This window comes from Mustela lutreola, chromosome 2, assembly GCF_030435805.1.
Source record: "Mustela lutreola isolate mMusLut2 chromosome 2, mMusLut2.pri, whole genome shotgun sequence".
Classification (NCBI taxonomy): Eukaryota; Metazoa; Chordata; class Mammalia; order Carnivora; family Mustelidae; genus Mustela; species Mustela lutreola.
The window spans coordinates 128,760,563-128,780,266 of NC_081291.1; the positions used below are offsets into that span (position 1 = coordinate 128,760,563).

At 40.7% G+C, this 19,704-nt stretch overlaps 1 protein-coding gene and 1 pseudogene across 2 annotated transcripts in view; one reads left to right on the forward strand and one right to left on the reverse strand.

Annotated features, from left to right (window-relative positions):
• Positions 1-19,704, reverse strand: part of FNDC3B (fibronectin type III domain containing 3B) — a 345,426-nt gene that overhangs the window by 275,238 nt on the left and 50,484 nt on the right. The gene's annotated exons all lie outside the window — the stretch shown is intronic.
• On the forward strand, positions 10,393-10,744 carry LOC131824865 (replication protein A 14 kDa subunit-like; annotated as a pseudogene).

Sequence of the window (19,704 nt, forward strand, 5' to 3'; positions counted from 1 at the left end):
GGTCCCCTGTCCTTAATACAAAAGAGTATCTCAAGGCCAACACTGTATCTAACAGTGACAATTCCAATTTAAGAAAATTTCTGGTTGGCGCCAAGTTAACCCATGGCACTTGCTATTAATAGGAACATTCTTAACCACAGATGTCCGGTCCAAATTATGGAGTTAAATCCAGGCTCTGCAACTGTGGGATAAGGGGCTAAAAGGTCCTATAGATGGAGAATGGGAGAATAGGGGACCCACACAGAGTTACAAAAACACCCAACGAAACCAAGTCCACTGGGGAAAAGAGATCATTATAATTGTATTTGCTTTTGAAAACTGTACAGGCAACTTTGGGTAATGCAGCCAATCCATAAAGAAAAAAGATGCCTGAATCCTTTTTCCCCCCTACTACAACAGATCATCTACCTCGCCAATGTATGGTGATTATTTCAGATTACTGGGAGGGGCCAGGAAGGGGGAAGGGAGGACAGAGGGAACTGGGGAACTGTACTTGAAATAAAGTCAACTATGTGACAATCACTCGGACAGCCATCAGTGTGAATTTATAAACATCCCACACTCCTAACGCCTAAACTCAACCACAGTTAATCGTGGAGGAAACTGAAGAATGAATAAAGGGAACAAAAGCCACTGTGAAGCCGGGGGTAGAGCCTTGCTTCTCCATAACCAAAGCTGCTGATCTTCTTCTCCATAGGCTGCCGGCTTGCTAAAATCCAAGCCCTGTTTTTCTAATCCCTAAGAGTTTTATCAGAGGTAAACCAAACTTTATCCCCAGTGGAGTATCAGGTAAAAGATTCATCTAAGAAACAAACTGAGGGTTTTGGAGGGGTTTGTGGGGGGCTAGGTGAGCCTGGTGGTATTAAGGAGGGCACGTATTGCATAAAGCACTGGGTGTGGTGCATAAGAATGGATTTTGGAACACCCCCCAAAAAAATTAAATTAAATAAAATTTTAAAAAAATAAAAGACTCATCTAGGTGGGGAGGTACTTGCAGCCAGCAGTATTTAAATTCCCATTTCTAGGCTCTCTGCCCATACATACAGTAGTTTCACTTGACTGGAATGCAAAAGATATAATGAAGAAAGTCAGTAAGTTATCTCTAAGCAAGATAATGCCCAGCTATTTAGCAAGGCAATGGCCTGCCAAGTTGTCCCTTAAAATGATCGTGGAATTTAGCGTCACAGATGAAGCAGTAAGTGTGGAAACCTTATTATCCAAACAGTTAACTTTAAGGAACAAAACTTACTTTATCTGTAATGACTGTGGACAGGAATGACACATCCCCCTCTTTAAAGAGCAGGCTGGTCGTAACTTGACTTCTTAGGGATGTGGGTTTATTGTTCCCAACAATACTGTGTTTAGTCACAAGGTGATGTGTTAAGGAGTTACTGAGGCATTCTGACCTTACATATCTGGAGAAATTCACCCCTACTTCAAAATCCTATGGGTAATTGTTGGTTTTTTCCTCTTTCTCATGAGGCCATACTGCGAGCCACACACCAAACTCCCTCGAATTTCAGGACCATATCCTAAACTTGCTGTCTTACATCTTCCTTGGGCTAAGAAGCCAGAGGGCTAGTCATGTACACACATAAGGGGAAGGGTCCTTGTGGGCTCACTGAAGCTCCCAGATGTGTCTTCAACGATCTTCCTTGATCATTTGCTGATTATCAGCTCTAAGAGAAGCTGAATGGCCAGTTGGGTAACCTCCAGAAAACTGAGCTATGCCTGTTTTTTGTTAGAGTCAGAAAGTCTCGGGAGAAACCACCCTGACAAAACACTTATTTTCCAGAGCTCCTGGGTGGCTCAGATGGTTAAGCATCTACCTTCAGCTCAGACCCATCCCAGGGATGGAGCCCCGTGTTGGGCTCCCTGCCTAGTGGGAAGCCTGCTTTCCCTTTCCCACTGCCCCTGCTTGTTTCTGCTCTCGCTGCTTCTCTCTCTCTCTCTCTGTTAAATAAAAAAACAGAATCAGAAACAAAAAACACTGATTTTCTTGGTCTGGGTTCCTTCTTTCCTAGACAGGTATGTATCTAAGCCGGCCAAATGGGTCCCAGAACTCACATTATTTTATTCAAGGCTGTGCCACATTCACACTCTCCCCCTGCACATAACCAAGTTCTTGCAAGGACCCCACCCTCTAGACCACTACCCTTCACGTATGAAGAATAAAATTGTGCTGCAAAACTAATATGGATTTAAAAAAATGGAAAACAGAGGACCACAGAGGACCCCTGCTACAACACTCTTCTAACCCTCTCTAATTCCCCCATCCTGCCCCCAAAGCTCCAAGGTCTCGCTCCTTGTCTTTACTGTACTCTTACCCATACTTCCATTTCAAAGAATTGGGTAACAACCACAGGCCTTCACCACCTCTCCCCCTAACCACACATCCTAACACTAAAACCACAAGTGCTTCATGCCTGGCCAGTTCTAGCCTTCTGACTTACAGGGGAGGGATGTCACGAGAGCACTTGTGGTTACCTTCCCCCTCTCCTTGCCACATTCAGTACCTGCTAGTGAGGCCCAGTGCTAAGGGACTTAGGGAAGAAGTCCCTCGAGAGCTAACAGCAGTGGTGGGGGCTGGGCACTCTGGGAAACAAAATGAACAGATCCTCATTGTTAGTAAGACATTTTGCTCCGTCCAAACATATGCCCCAAAGCTTTTTAAAAACACCTTATTTTAAAAGAATATTACAAAAGGTCTTCAGTTTTTACATTACTCTAGACAACTGGCTTATTACTTTTTCCTCTTATGTTGCTTCCCCCACTCCAAGTCTATAGGCTGGGTATATGGCCCCAGCCTATACCAAGAAACATACTGGCCAAATTCATGAAAAACCTAATTCTCAGGAGAGAACCGCAGATCCATTTCCAAAGGCCGGAGAAAGCAATTATATACTAGGAAGCTTTTCTCACTTGAAAAAAACTAAAACCCTAATCACTGCTGGGAGAGTTTTAAGTCGGTGGACCTGGCCTTCAAATTAATAACAAAACATCCTGGTCCCTCACTCCATGGGCCAATGACCCATATTTCCTTACATTAACTCAAGATGTGAATTAGCAGTACAATACCCAAATTAGTTTCAGATGACAAGAGAAAAAGAAACGTCACAACACAAAAAGGAACTACCATCAGAACTCAAGGGCAGCCAGGCTGCAGGATAAGGACTTGAGTCTCCGCATTTAAATCCGGTCAGGGCAGAGGCACCGCTCCCAAGCTTACTTTACCTACACTCTGATGTGCTTTTTGACTGACTTATAGACTATCCCAGAGAAGTGTCTAGAAAAGCAGCTGCAGTAAGGGAACCAATAAGAAGACTGCACATGATCAGTGTTAACTTTTTGCTTCCATTCTGCAGTTTAAAATGCACTTTCAAAAATCAAATGGGTTCCTTGTTGAAAGGGAAATTGACAGAAACACATCAATAATGACAGGAACCTCTTACAAAGCAACAGGGCAAATAAGTCATATAATATATATTAATAAATAAAAAATTCATACTACTCAAGGTAACTATGATTCCAAAAAGTTTGCATCTTTTCCAATAAAACACAAAGTAACCCATCACATTCACACAAACTAAACAGCGTGTAAAACATTTTGCTTGCAACATGCTGGTTCTACAACCTGAGAAAAATATCGTCATAGGCACATTAGTAAAATCAAAGCTGGGTTCATACTTCAAGAAAGTTTCCTTCTCGGCTAAAAATAACAACTGACTTCTAATAGTGAGACTTGATTACCAGCCCTGTTTCAGAATTGTCACAAATGTACCAGAGAAATTTTCTAATGATTTATATAGTAGTAATAAGAAAAAATATATACATAAAGTTTAAAAATAAAAAATGTTTTCCTATTGCAAAGCCAAAAAAATACAAAAGACAAAATATGAAAAAAAAAAAAACAAAAACAAAAACCCGAAACCCAGCAGTAGTCAAAAAGACAACAGGACAAACTTTTCAATCACAGAAGCCAGCGGTTTTTCTTTGCTGGGTTGTGTTTGGGTAAAGGGGTTTGAGAGGTTACTAAGAAATTACTGTATTCTCTTTTAAAACAATGTAACTATCAAGCAGCTAATGCTTTATGAGTGATTACAAGTTTCTAAATGGCTTCCAATATAAAACCGAAGTCTAATAAAAATTGATAATGACAAACGTTTGTGCAGCTGACTTACACTTGTCTGTGCCACGGCTGTAGCAACAAATAAAAATGCAGAAAAGCCAAAATTTTGACAGAGAATCATAAAGCATATGAAAAAAAGAAACAACTATGTTCATGAACCTCCTCTCATACCCAACTTTATGGACTTATACCATCAGTCACAAAGACTGGCAATTCCTCAAGTGTGGTCTTCCTTTGTAAGCTTTATTAGCAAGACTTAGAAAGACAAAGAGGAAGGAGGGAGAGAGCCGAAGAAATGAGGAGAGAGAAGAGACAAAAGTAAGCTGTACACATTCCTACAACTAAGGTGATGCCACAGTATCCTTTGCTATTTTCTTTTCCTCATGAGAAACAACTCTCTCTTTACTGGCTCCATGCTGATTTGAAACTCTGAAAATGCTTGTCCTTTCTAGCCTTCTGAGCAAAATGAGAAACAGCTTTCTAGTAATAACTATGGAAACAGCAACAATAGGGGGAAAAAATGATTCAAACAAAACAAACACTGTACCATCATCTGTACCTCTGAAACAGAGAAAGAAATGGCGCTCAAAATCCACACACATCTGTTCTGGCCACTTCCCCGTGACTAGGAGAGTAGGGTTTGACTCTCCCTTGGAGGCAACCAGAAGCCAGTGCCCTGTGCCCGCTTCTGCCCACGCAGATTAGCGTGGGGCCATTTAGGAACCTGCACACGATGTGGTCTGGGGGCTTTTTCTTGCGCTCACCTCTCCCGTACTCTGTGGGCTGGAAAGGTACTTGGGTACAGGCAAATATTCCCCTTTGCTTTTTAGTAAATCAAATGAGACTGGGCAGGGGGAGAGGCTACAGAGAGGGACTAAGGATTTTTATCGGAAATTTTCACAGCCTCTCTGCAATCGAGGGTTCAAAGAACCAGCGCACTATGGTAAACAGCTTTCTAGTAGAACAACCCGAAGACTGGGTAGTGCCAAATCCGAGTTCTAATCCACAGTTTGCCCAGGTACTCTGAACTTAATTTCTTCTTTTACAAAATGACAAGATTATAGATTAGCCTTTAAGGTTCCTTTCTGCTCTTAACAGACCATGTTTCAAACACCGCTGCCGACTTCATACAGATTAAACTTAAGCTAGGAGACGTTTACTTGAAACCCTGAAAACCTCTAGTTACTCTTACTCATGAAAGTAGAACCTGAGCCCTATGCATAAAAGAAGAATCAAAGTAAAATGCTGGAAAAAGAATGTATTGAGCAAAGAGTGATGGTAATCACGGTGTTTGTATGCCAATGAAATCTAATTTTACAGCTGAGTTCCGCACAGCTGTGGAAGAAAGACTCTTGCCATGGCTTGCCACTTGAATGAAAGAAGGAGTGGTGCTAACTGTTCATGCAGAAAAACCTCTTGAGACATGAGCAGGACCTGGAGGTATGCACCCAGCTGGTTGGTGGAGGCACAGATTGTCTGGAATTTGTCTTCTTGTCTGATACGGGTTCATTAGCGAAGTTAAATTACAGTTGTCTAAAAAAGTTCTCAACCTTCAAAACACTCTTGCCTTTTGCCTACCATTATAAACACAGGATATTGGGGCGCCTGAGTGGCTCAGTGGGTTAAGCCTTTGCCTTCGGCTCAGGTCATGATCTCAGGGTGCTGGGATCAAGCTCCACATCGGGCTCTCTGCTCAGCAGGGAGCCTGCTTCTTCCTCTCTCTGCCTGCCTCTCTGCCTACTTGCGATTTCTCTCTCTGACGAGTAGATAAATAAAATCTTTACAAAATAAATAAATAAAAATAAACACAGGATATTGAGGTGCACTGTTTAAATCCACAAAGAAATCCTGGTCAGATGAAAAACACCACCACTGCCACCGCCTGCCCTGGTATTAAAATAAATAATGGTTTGATCAGCAAGTGAAAAAGAATGGTCCACAGCAATCTGGGGAACAGAGATGGGGGCCAAGTAATCTCATGGTCAGACCCTGCCTTCAAGACGATCTAGATGCTTCTGTGGTGTGCTTTCAATTGGCCTTTGCTTAAATGTCAAGGCACAGCCACGTCTGAAGGCAAAATGACTATACAGAAGGCACTGCGTTCAGTGGGGGGGCGAAGACTATAGATCTAAGGCTTAGATGCAAACATTGGAGTAATCTGAGGCTGCTCTTCTAGTTCTCCAGAGATACTGCTTCCACAGCACCCCACCCCCAGGATGTCCCAAATATTTAAGAACACCTAAAACCTGAAGGGAAAAAAAAATTACGTCACTGGATATTTACAATCTCTGGACCTGAGATCCACATTCTCAGTTCTGCAAATGTTAACTAAAAGGAAAGGGACCCCACCTACCAAAAAAGTTGACCAAACCTTTGTTTGCTTCTTTCATTGTTTTTAAAGGATGTTTAAAGAAGTTTACAAGTGTAATTAGACGTTTTTATTAGAACACCTTGACTCCAGCTACACTGAGCACAGTAAATGTGACATCCCAAGGACAATCTAGCACCTACAAGGAAACACTGCAAAGCTCTGAGCACTTATCTGTACATATATCCAAGTCAACTGTCCCACAGACTTAACCCATGGATGAGAGTAACTGAAAAATTGCATTTTCAATGTCATTTGGACTTGTATGGCTGCTTCTTTCTATCTTTTTCTGTGGGACATTGAAGAAAAGTCTAGGAAACTCCAGTCTAAGAATGGAAAGGTCATTTCTCAAGCCACCCCCCGCCCCCAGATTGAGGCCTTCCCACCCTCAACGTCCACTCCCAAATACTCACCCCCAGCAGCATAAAAAGATAGGAAGAGATGACAGGGGAAGTCAGAAGACATTCACTCCTTCCCAGAACCAGAATCTCCCTCCTTCCCGAGCCCTCGGGCACAACCATCAGCCTGCAACCCCACAGCGCTGTGTGTGGTATGTGGTTCCAAGTATTCCTGCATGGGCTCTCCATGTCTCAGTTTCTTCATCTGTAATATGGGTTCCTTCACACAACTTCTAGATTCCCTTTAAAAACCCAGTATGTACTATTACTGTTTTTAAGATATGTATCATGAATTAAATTCCCTTTCCTGCAACCACTGAGTACCTAACAGCCACACATAACACCCTTTATTTGGGGGGAAATAAAGTGTTAAGCACCAAATGACTGACTGCTTCTGGAAAAAGTGAAAAGAGTTCTGAAGCCGTTCCTTCAGCCTGCTAGGGTGAAGACACTCATGCTCATCCGGCCTCACACTATTCACCTGAAGTAGGAGCGAACATCAAGGAACTGGCCCAAGGAGACTCAACAGAAAGTGACGGTAAGGAGTCCTTGCTCTCTTAACCAACTGATTGACATGCAAAAATCTCACAACCAAGGCAAAAGGAGAAACGCTTATGAAGAATTCACAGGTCAGTGGTTTTAAAATTTCGGTAAAACATGATCCTGGTATGTCTTTCCAATGTCCATCATTGTTGAGTTGCTGTTGTGCACCTGCAACTGACAGGCTGTGTGTCAACCCTCCTTCCATTCTCTGCCCACCCACCCCCGCCCTTTTTTTTTTTTTTAAACTGAACAAGCACAGGATACAAAATTCAAAAATTAACTGTCAAATCTGATAAAAGTATATTTCTTTCCTATTAGAGTTTTTCAGGTATCCTTACCCAGGTGCAGATTTAACAATTTATAGTGGTGCCTGGGTGGCTCAGTGGGTTAAAGCCTCTGCCTTCAGCTCAGGTCATGGTCCCGGGGTCCTGGGATCGAGTCCCACATCGGGCTCTCTGCTCTGTGGGGAGCCTGCTTCCTCCTCTCTCTCTCTGCCTGCCTCTCTGCCTACTTGTGGTCACTCTCTGTCAAGTAAGTAAATAAAATCTTTAAAAAAAGAAAAACAATTTATAAAACCTTTTTTAAAGCAGCTTAAGGAAGGTTAAGCTAATTCACTGTATCATCATCTAGCCTGGATGGTTAGAAATTAACCAGGGAGGAAAACAAACCTGCATAAACCAGATTTTAAGCTCCTAAAGGGATCTATCCTCCACAGGGATTTTTACAAAAGCAAAATTACTCACAAAGGAAGAAGGCAGCTCAGCAAGTCACCGAGGAGGCTGCTAGAACAAGGCCTTTGCTACCAAGAGTTTCAAGATTCTATTATTTTTGATTATCTCACAAGAACTTAGTTGAAACGTACCTTCTAAAATAGCACCAAACCAAAGGACCTGAACAGAAACTATCATCCATTGTTGGAACAAATATTTACTGAGTGCCACTAGATGCCAGGCACTGAACTAGGATCCTAGGATTCCAAAAACACAGGCATGGGGCTAAACAGCATTACAGTGAAATGTTATACTCAGTAACGAAAACGTAATCCACACTGACACTTTTGATGAAACAACACCAAGTCAGCAGACCTCCCTGCTCTATGCAACCTTTCATCTGAGATAAGCTCCAGGGTCTAAATTTGGTTTCCCAGCTGTGGCCTCTCTTTTCTAGTCTTAAGTGTTCCAGAAGATGAATTTATCTTTGAAACATGCCCCTTACACCTCAGTCTTCATTTCTGATCAGCCAGGAGGATACTAAAATTATTGCTTTCATCAGCTCATACAGAATTCAACCACGTTTATTTCACAAACTCAGTTTTGTCTACTCCTACAGATGTCATAAAACATCCATTATAAGGAAAACAATCTGCGCCGTCAAAATCATTAATGTTTTGTCTGATTTACTCTTAAATATGTTATTTCAAAGATTTCTGACATTTCATTACTAACTGTAGATGTCGGTTCACATATATACATATTTTTAAATATGATTCTTTGCTCCACCTCTGTGGGGAAGGGGGTGGGTGTCAATGAGAGAATAGGATAGGATACACTGAAAATCACTTTATAAGCATGGTGTTGTTGCTTGAAGAATCACTACAGCTGATGACATTCTCATAAGCAGCTTTGATTTTCACTTAAAGTGACGGAACACAAAGCAAACACCAGGTGTTTCTTGGGGCTTATAATATACTGAAACAGAAAATTCACAAGAAATGACAAAACTTGCAAAGAAACAAATTAGCAGGTGCAAAGACTCCCGTAAGGAAACAACTATTTACTAATCTACTTACTATTTCAGATTAGCCCATTTTTATAAAATTTTAATGAGGTAATATATGCAAACCACATTATTAAATCAGACTAACATTTTTTAAATTATAAAAATGTAATTCTTTACAAAAAAATAATTTCTGTTTTTCAAGGGGGGGAAAATGCCCTGTCACGTACCACAGAGCCTTAGGGAGGCTGGTTTTAACAGGTGAAAATAATGACCAGTGTACACACAGAGTTTATGTGCAAATGGATGAATCGAGATGTCAAATGCACGGTGCTTGCTTACATTCTAAACACTCCATTTGAATAATGAGGACATCATTAATTATATAATACTATTTGTTAAGAAAATGTAAGAGGGCTGCATTCATTTATTTAATGAATACATATCTAGGTTCTGCTCTGTGTAAGAAACTTTTACGCTGAAATCATGCAAATTCTACATCTGAGGAGTCTAACAGGCTTCAAAACTTTTCCAACAAAATAATTTTAAATTTCAACTCTGATACAAAACCGGTGTTCTCCAATTTTCATATTTCCTCAGAGGAAAATGCATGAAAACACACCAGAAAATGTTTCCATTAATATGACTAAAGAACTCAGAAACACAGAGGATGAAAAAGACAAGTAATATTTTAGGGTTATTAATAGTTATGACTTCACAAACTTCACAAAAGGGTCTTAGGAATGCCCAAGGGTCCCCCACACCACACTTTGAGAACCAATGCACTAAACTAAGTTGCTTGAAGGTAAAAAGAAGAAATTTTTAAATTCCTTCTCTAGGAGACCAAGATTATACTCCCTATTTTATATTCTGTATATCCATAATTCCCCTGACAGAATCTGAACAAAAAATGTATTAATGCAAATGAAAAGCTCTCCAAACTCTAGCATTGATTTCTCTCTCCAGGACTTTATGTTACACTCTGTAAAGCACTTTGGTGAAACAAATTCATGTGGGGAAAATCTTGAAGGAAGTAAGAGCAGTATGCTGGAGGTGTAAGAAAATGGATGTTGAGGGCCAGGTCCTACCTGTGGGGTTGATCAGCAAAACCAGATTTCAGGAACAGGTGGGGACCTGACTCCAATAAATCCATGCCCACTAGATGGGACTCCGGTTCAACATCTGTGGTCAGACTCATACTCCGCATTCAAAGCAAGTCATCAGCTGGCCTCACCATCATGGTGGACATGATGGATTGCCCAGGTCACACATCCATGCCAGCATGCCAGCTTGCTCACTGACAAGCAAGTCTGCTTTGTAGGGAGGTTGGAAAGATACACCCTACTGGAAAAATGTTTATTCTTCCAGATGGAGAAGGAAAATCTGGAAACATTGAGTTGATGGAGCCCCTTGAAGAAATCTTTGGAATTTGTGGAAGGAGTTGGAAGAATAATGGCCAAGGCAACCATCATGAGTGCATCCTAAGTCCAGTTTAAAGAAGATAACCATCCTTTGATCTTGGACTTTACAATGGAGCTATGAAAATCACCCATGAGTTCCCTCAGCTTTCCTTTGGGGCTTGTGCAATAATGACGGATCTTGATGCATTTTTCATGATTGCAAATGAGCTACACTAAAGACTGTTAAAAGAGGCCCCTGATATTTGAGGGAGAGATTTCTGTGATTTCTAATATTTAATCTGTTCTCTTTCAAATTTCATTTACCTAACTTTATTAGAGACTGAAATAACCCATTTTTGATGGAACCTGTATATTCATAGTTCTTTCCCAGGTCCTCATCAAAAATCACTTATCTGGTATATGGTCAGGTAAGCTACAAGAACAAAGCAGCTGCCTTTAGTTTTGTTTGATTAATAAAAGTTAAAATGATTAGAAAAAAAAAATCAAGTCCAAGGAATAAGGACAAAAAAAAATTTTTTTATTTTTTCTCAAGAAAGAATCATACCTATTCTGATCTCTAGACCTTCACTTACTGCTCAATGAGCCCACTCTAAACCTAAACCCAGGGCGCCTGGGTGGCTCAGTGGGTTAAGCCGCTGCCTTCGGCTCAGGTCATGATCTCAGGGTCCTGGGATCGAGTCCCACATCGGGCTCTCTGCTCAGCAGGGAGCCTGCTTCCCTCTCTCTCTCTGCCTGCCTCTCCATCTACTTGTGATTTCTCTCATCAAATAAATAAATAAAATCTTTAAATAAATAAATAAATAAATAAACCTAAACCCAGAGACAACCTGATCTAGTATTTTCTATCACTAACATTTTCTTTTGCCACAGCCTATGATATCTTTCAAAGAATCCAAAGAAAGTTTTCTGTGGCCTCAGTAGAACTCTTAAAACAAGAAACTCAAGTTTCAAATATAGACAAGTCAGCAAGACAGTGAAATTCATCTCCTAGAGCAACAAATTAACAAAACTAAAATACAGCATAGCTACTGATTTGCATTCAACAAACAATACCAGATAAGACTTCCCTTTTATTTTTTAAAAATAGATTTAATGGGCATATTAATTTTCCACTGGCCACTATAAATAAATGGAACTCCAAAAGATCTTTCTGTGCAAGGGCGTTCTGGCCGGTCACTGTTAGCCTGACCCCGAGTGGAATGTGTATTTACACTGCAGAGAGGCGGCATTGTGTGCCGGTGGGAAACCACTTCTCACAAACCTCCCATTCAACGGAGAGCTCCACAATAGGTACTCACACAGGAAGCAGGCCTTGCTAAGAGCACCTCTGGTTGTTCCAGAGAGGACTTTTCCAAGGCAGCAGGTCGGTGAACCAGCCATGTTCACAGGCCCTGACTGCCTACACCACAGGGTGGACAAAGCTGGTGTTGTCCCCAATCACTGCCCTGGGTTCTTCCCAAAGTCAAAGTGAAATGGTCCCAGATTCCATTTCATTTTTTAGCTAATCTCTCAGGACATCACTTTGTTTAAAAAATAAGTAAAACAAAATAAAAAGAAATCACAAGGCCATAACATCTTTTTCTCAAATACGCTGTACAATACTCTAAGAATCTACCGCTTTTCAAAGTCCTATGAGAAGTGTTTGTACTGAATACACAACTTAAAATATCAAAACTTCAAAAATCACTTCCTTATCTCCCCTGAAAACTACGCTTCCTTAAATACTGACCATTTTTCGTTAACTGCAAAGGAAAAAAATAATTATTTAAGGCCTCACAGAAAAGCAGGCATGGTCAGCATCACACCAGTAACGGCTTCTGGATGCGTATGTGAGCAAATAATGGTGACCACTTACACACACCATCAAATCCACCAAGTGGCGGCTGAAAAATACACTTAATAGAGAGGTTTTGTCAATTCAATAGGAAACAACTGCTCTCTTTCCTACTTATAACTACATAAAAAACACAACCTGGTTCTTTCAAAAATGTGTTCGTTAAATTCTCACTGCCCCAGTTTCTCAACCTGCAAAAAAGCGGTAAGCAGCTGTTTCCTACAGTAATATTTTTAGACCATTAAATAATTTAATGATATTGGGCAAAGGGCAACTCTTCTGGATTGTTTTTCCTCATTTCTCTAATTAAAGGAATGAACTCTGTGATCAAGGTCCCCGCCAGCTCTAATAATCTATCCATTTGGGCCCAGCAACAAAGAATATCACAATTAACACATACCTGGATTAAGTATTAAAAGTTTAACATTTAAGGCAGCCACCGGAAAAATAAAAGGTATCTGCACCCATGCCAACCATAAATAAGAGCACTTACTAGCCACAGGAAGTCACTTTTACAAAACAGAAGTAAACCAGAAATACCACGAGGAAATGCTCACGACCCAATGTTAAGTGAAATTTACCTAGTCAGGGGCGCCTGGTTGGCTCAGTGGGTTAAAGCCTCTGCCTTTGGCTCTGGTCATGGTCTCAAGGTCTGAGATCAAGCCCCGCATAGGGCTCTCTGCTCAGCGGGGAGCCTGCTTCCTCCTCTCTCTCTCTGCCTGCCTCTCTGACTACTTGTAATCTCTGTCTATCAAGTAAATAAATAAAATCTTAAAAAAAAAAGAAAGAAAGAAAGAAAGAAATTTACCTAATCAGAGTATGTATGTAACATCCAATTATTTTAAAAGACTGAAATGAAATAGAATCAAACTGTTAACACTAGTTACACCCTAGGATAAATGAAATGATGAGTTCAGTATTTTTTTTCCTTTGTACTTATTATAGCTTTGAAATTATCCTACAATGAGCAACTGTAATTTTCACAATGATAAAAGTCAACTCTTAGAAACGTGGTATATTTCCATTTATTTTGCTCGGTGTGATGGTTTACATTTCTGTAATGGAAATACTTTCAAATCACCGCCCAATGTAAAATGAAGACCTAAAGGACAAGGGTTTGGCCAAGTCTCACAGAACTGGTTTCCACCATTCAGCCCTAACTGTGGGACACAACAATGGAAGAACATCTCCAGTTGATTAAGTAACAGATTTGGTAACATTTACAAAACCAGCCCTCGGGTCATGCTTGCTGCATAATCCCCAGATTAGGCATGCTCACCAGGACCAACCCAAACAGTATTTGGTTTTCTTGGGTTTCTTTTCTTTCTTTTCTTTTTTTTTTTTTTTAAAGGGAGTAAGGAAAAGGCAGGTTCCCCAGTCTTACTTTTTTTTAGATAACAAGCACTCCAAAAAATCCTCTTCCAATTGCCAAAATAAATCAAACTTTGTGGGTGGAGAACACTCTGTCAATCAAATGAGACTGAGCAAAGATAAACTAATAATAGAAATCTGTTACATACTTACTTAGCTGTGCTAACTATGCCAGTCCTTAACTAGCACAAAGGATTTCTAAAACCCTGGCTCTGAAAAGTACAGGGTGGAGTCAGAGAGCTCCCTCAGGGTTGGCAGGCCTCCTCCTCAGTGGAAAAGTAACTACCCACTCCTATCTTTGTGGGTTCTCGCCACCACACCCTCCCTCATGTGAAACCTTCTAAAAATATTTGTCCCATATTTTCATTCCCTCATCCCCATATATTGTAACATATAACACATGTTCACTCTAGGAATCTGGAAATACAGAAAAGCAGGAAGAAAAGTTTTGATTCTTCATAATCCTATCACCAAGAAACCTCCACTGTTGAAATGGTGATGTGTTTCGTTTCAGTTTTCTCTATCCCCACGAAATTCATACAGAGGGCAACAATCCACACAGCACAGATCTATTTTTTACTGGATACTTCATGATCCTAACAATGACATTGACAACTTTAAAGAAATAAGCAAGAACTTGTTCCTAAAAATCTCAATTTCAGAGATAGTAGCAAAATCCTTTTCAAGGGTTCTCAACTTTGGCAGAAAGATAGGGGAGGAGAAACATATTAACCCATATGCCCAACATTCACATAACCCAGTGCACAGCCAGAGGCAGAACTTCTTTCTAGAAGACATCAGGTCATAATGACATAACACTTTTAGACTGTGTACAAGTATTTAACCAGAATTAGGAAGTGAATGATCCCCATGAATTACTTCACTTTGTTCCCATGTTTATATACATATAAGTTTCTAAAAAGTAAAAAGTTTTATTCTCTCCTAAGAGCTGTAGGATGTTTTAAGTTAACTGTTTATAATACTTCCTTCACAACTATGAACCTACCCTACCCTCTCAGAATGTATATACCAGGAATCAAGGTCAATAGCACTATGCCCCCAAACACTTATCCCTGAGCATCTAGGTGTAATGATGCCAGGAAAATCATTAACAAGACACAAACTGGCAAAGACTCTGATGTGAACTAAAATATCTTCGTACTAAGTATGAACACAGCACAGAAGAGTGGAAAACTGGAAACTACCTCAACCATACAACAGAAGACTAATTTTAAATGCTGTACAAAAGATCTGTTAACAAAGACAACGTTTGCAACCCACTGTTTATAGAGAAATAACAACACAAGGAGTCACATGTTAAATACAAGGTTTATGCCTTGGTCGTGTTTGTGCAAAACTAGGAATGTTTATTTTTCACACAGGAAAAAAAAAAAAAAATCAAAGAATATACCCTAAAGTGTCCACAGTGATTATGGTGAGAAAGTAGGATGAAGTTTTATCAACATGTTCTGATTTTTTTTTAATGATGCTTTTGTCGGGGGCGGAAGGGGGTATATATAGAACACGCAGCATCTTAGGGGTAATCTTACTTTATCTGTTGAAGAATCTAATAGAAAAAAATGAGCAACAGGTATCTCTCAATGGATATCTGGATGGATAATGGATCCAAAAATGGATATCTGCTGAATGACAATCCTATTACACCAAACACAACTCTATGACTTCCCTATCAGGGCCGCTGGTTGTGAGAGCCCAATATTCTAAAATCCTGCAATAGCTCACAGGTGTGGTTTCCCCTTCACTCTAGCCACAGCTGGGCAGACCAGCTTGATGCCCGAACTGTGAACCTCCTAGAAGCCATTTTCAGTTTCACGACAGATCAGAGAAGTCGAAAACGGAACCCTGAAAAGTTCAGTTCTGACTCAGACTTGTACAAAATCTAAACATCTCTAACAGACCAGAGGCCTAAAAGTATCACAACCCCAATTTTTTTTTTTATTACACTATATCCTTCAGTTAGTGATCCAAGGATTTCCTCTCCCAAACAGTCAGTAAAAATACAGTTCTTTGGAATAACAGGATGATAGGAATAGATAAGGTCAGAATTAGACAGAACTGTGTCTGAGTCAGTGAAAAACATAAATTGCTGATTATTTTTAAAGCACCACTATTAAAAGCATTCTTCCTTTGATGGAAGTAGGTTATCCCTGACCCTTCCTTTCTGTTACCACCACAAGCAACAGCACCCTCACTCAGGAATTAAATCACCTCTAGATTTCTGGAAACCTCTGAAACCAACTTATCCTGCCTACCATCTCTCTGTGGCCCCCCTTCCATCCATTCTACCAGATACATGCAGACCATGTAATCCATTTCTGGAACATCACTTGCACTATGTCACTACTTGTGACATAGAGGGAGACCTCTACTTTCTGTACCGCTTCTGACTGACATAGGATGTTTGCTGTTCTTCTTTTCCAACACTACCAACCTGTATCAAAAACACCTGTAATGTGTGTCAGCCTTTCTGCTAGTAATGATGGCTTGAAGACAGCTCTCGGACGTGGTTAAGGTTAGAGGTACATTCCAGGGCATGTAATGAACAAAGGTAGCTGGCCTATCTTGTGAGCAATCCACAGTCTTATTCTCCGAGGCTGCCTACAGCCATTCATTACCGCCCTCCATCTCCCAACCCCAACCCCCAAACAATGCTAGGTCAGTAAAATGCCACAGCGCTACGGTAAAATTATCGGAAGCAACGCAACTTTGAAAATAGCTCTTCAGTGACTGACTACTCTGGTCAAGATAAATACAAACTCCACATGAAAATGTGTGTTAAAAGGCAATGCCTACTAGAAAAGGCCAACTTTTTTGAAGAACCTAGTAACTTTTAAATCCCATTTTATTAGGTACAGATATGCATTCTTTTATTTCCAGCAACTACAGTGACAAAGCTAACTTTGTAAAGCTGAACTCCAAGATGCTCCAAAACAAATACACAGGGACACACACGCGTGCACACACACACTCTCACTCTCATTCTCTCTCTTGTAATAGGAAATTATGAAGTACTACTTGCTATTATAATGCCCATTTCTAAATCTACAAAACAGGGGCGCCTGGGTGGCTCAGACAGTTAGTTAAGCATCTGCTTCCAGCTCAGGTCATGATCCCAGGGTCCTGGGATCGAGCCCCACATTAGGCTCTCTGCTCAGCAGGGAACCTGCTTCCTCCTCTCTCTGACTGCCTCTCTGCCTACTTGTGATCTCTGTCTGTCAAATAAATAAATAAAATCTTTAAAAAAAAAAAAAGCAAATAAATAAATGTACAAACTACGGGACTTCTGTAATTTCTAATATCTTTTTGTATGCTTGCAAATCAAGAGAAAATATCCAATTCTTCAGATTGGTCTTTTCACATTTTACTATCAAACAGATAGATTAAAACCTTGGTATTTCAAATTAATTGAGGAAAGACCATCTAAATACAGGAAAGGAAGCACCTGCAAGAGCAAACTCAAACGCAGTTAGACCTTTCAACAGTGTTGCCAAGTGGAACCCCTACACTTAACAGATAAGATACACTTGTACCTCTAACAACTGCTACTTGAAAAATATTTCCCCCAGTACTTCAGAAGATGGATTTATTCAACTCCCACTCCCCAGTTCCCCAATCCCAGGGTAATTTTGCTAAACTGTTTTTCAAACTCTTCACAGACCATGAAGAGATGACTGGGATAAAAAAACTAAATTTGCCACCTCATCTCCAGTACCCAGATCACAAGTTTTGTGAGCTGGACCCTAAGTAAAGGGATCGATTTATATTCATAGCCCTATCCTGTTACCTGAGAGAGCAAAGTGACCATAAACACTACCCGGGAGAATCAGGACACCTGGAGCACCCGGGTTTCATCATTAACGCTTTCTCTGCTCCCAGGCACAACTCCTAGGCACAGACCCTTCTCCAGTCCCGCACTGTGCGCTGTTCAGTGAGAGCCCCAGGGTTGTTCTCACATGCCCACGCCAATTAATTCAGTGCCTGCCTAGAGACAGTGCTGAGAAAGATCTACTGCACTGGTTCCGTGATAATGAGAAAAGGCTGCTCAGGCCCTGAGATTAAGAAGGGATGGGGTGGGGAGAACGTCACATATTTGCCACCCACTGATCATAAAAAGCACCACAGACCTTCCCCACTTGGGTTTCTCAGTAGATCAAGAACTGACGGGGCAGAAAAGAGGAGGTACTTCTGGTGTGGGGTGACAAGGGGCAACAAAGTCTCCAGTCTCCGTCTCCAATTCATTGAACATCTCAAAGACCCTACTAATATCTGATCATTCAAAAGTGACTATTTTTTTTTTTTTAATGTTAAGCAACGTCTAATAATTAAGATCTCAGATTAGTGGGAAGGTGGGTGAAATAGGTCAGGGGATTAAGAGGCACAAACTTCCAGTTACAAAACATGTATGTGGCAGAGATGAAAAGCAAAGCATAGAGCATATAGTCAATAAAATTGTAAAAAATCTGGTGACAAATGATGACCACACTTATCGTGGTGAGCACTGAGTAAAGTGTAGAATAGTTGAATGATTACGTTGTACACCTGAAACTAATATAACACTGTACATTAATTATACTTCAATAAAAAAGTTTTATAATTATTTAAAAAACAGACAGGATTAAACACACCCACTCAACTCATTTAACAAATCACAACCAGAGCACTCCTACAAATGAATGATATACATGGAAATCATATGTGTGACTGGAGTCGTAACAAGCTGAGTGGATGGATCTGGAAATTCATTCCCTCGGCTATTCAAACCCTTCCTGGGTATCTTACGCACCTGGCACCCTGCAGACACCGGAAATCCGGCTTTGCACACTTGGTTAACTATGTAACTGAGCTACAGTCTCAATAATACAGAATGGTGAGTGTGATTTCAAACCTCCATGTCCTTGATCTTTCCAAGACAGCCTGAGTGGAATCTTTTCAGGGTTCCCAAATCCTTCCGTCAAAGGTATTAAGGTATTGCTATGATTGAAATTATGATCTAAAATCTTACTGCTGAAAGCTTAATAAAAGCCGACCTTCAACTTGCGGGCGGGTATGTTGCTGGCTAACCCCCCGCCCCCACCTTCAATCAACTGATGACTCAGTATGGAATGTCCCATGGGAATCCTTCAAACCTCTGCAGACAGCTGTGCCACATCGCACTGTTTCCAACACTCACTGAGGAGATTTCCTCACCCCTAATAAATTCTTACCATTTTTTTCCCAGGGGTAAAGAAAATCCTGTGGTAAAACCTCCTGCCCCCAGTTCTTTATTATACTCCTCTAACATACATTCTTTCTTGACTCATACTTCATTCAGAAGTAAGAATTAATAAAACAAATCATTTGTTCAGAGCTAATTTTTACTTTACAAAGTCCTACAGAGATCAGTTACTCACTGTGAGCTTAAAAAGCTCTCAGACGATCTCCCATTCCCTTCCCATTCTAAATTCTGCTTAGGTAACAGTCTCACCCATCTCGGGTAAGTCCTAAGTAAAGGTCTACTTAGAAGAACTTTTCCCTAACTGTGAGTTTAAAAAGCTCACAGCACTAGGGGGTGCCTGGCTGGCTCGGCCCACGGAACAGAAGCCTCTTGATCTCAGGGTTGTGAGTTTGAGCCCCATGGTGGGTACAGAGATTACTTAAAATAATTTTTTTTTCTTAAAGATTTTATTTATCTGTTTGAAAGAGAGAGAGAGAGAGAGAGAAAGCACACAAGCCAGGGGAACAGCAGGCAGAGGGGAAGCAGGCTCCCCCTGAACAAGGAGCCCGATGCAGCAGTCAATCCCAGGACTCTGGGATCATGACCTGAGCTGAAGGCAGAAGCTTAACAAACTGAGCCACCCAGGTGCCCCTAAATTACTATTTTTTGAAGATTTTTATTTTGGGGATGCCTGGGTGGCTCAGTTGGT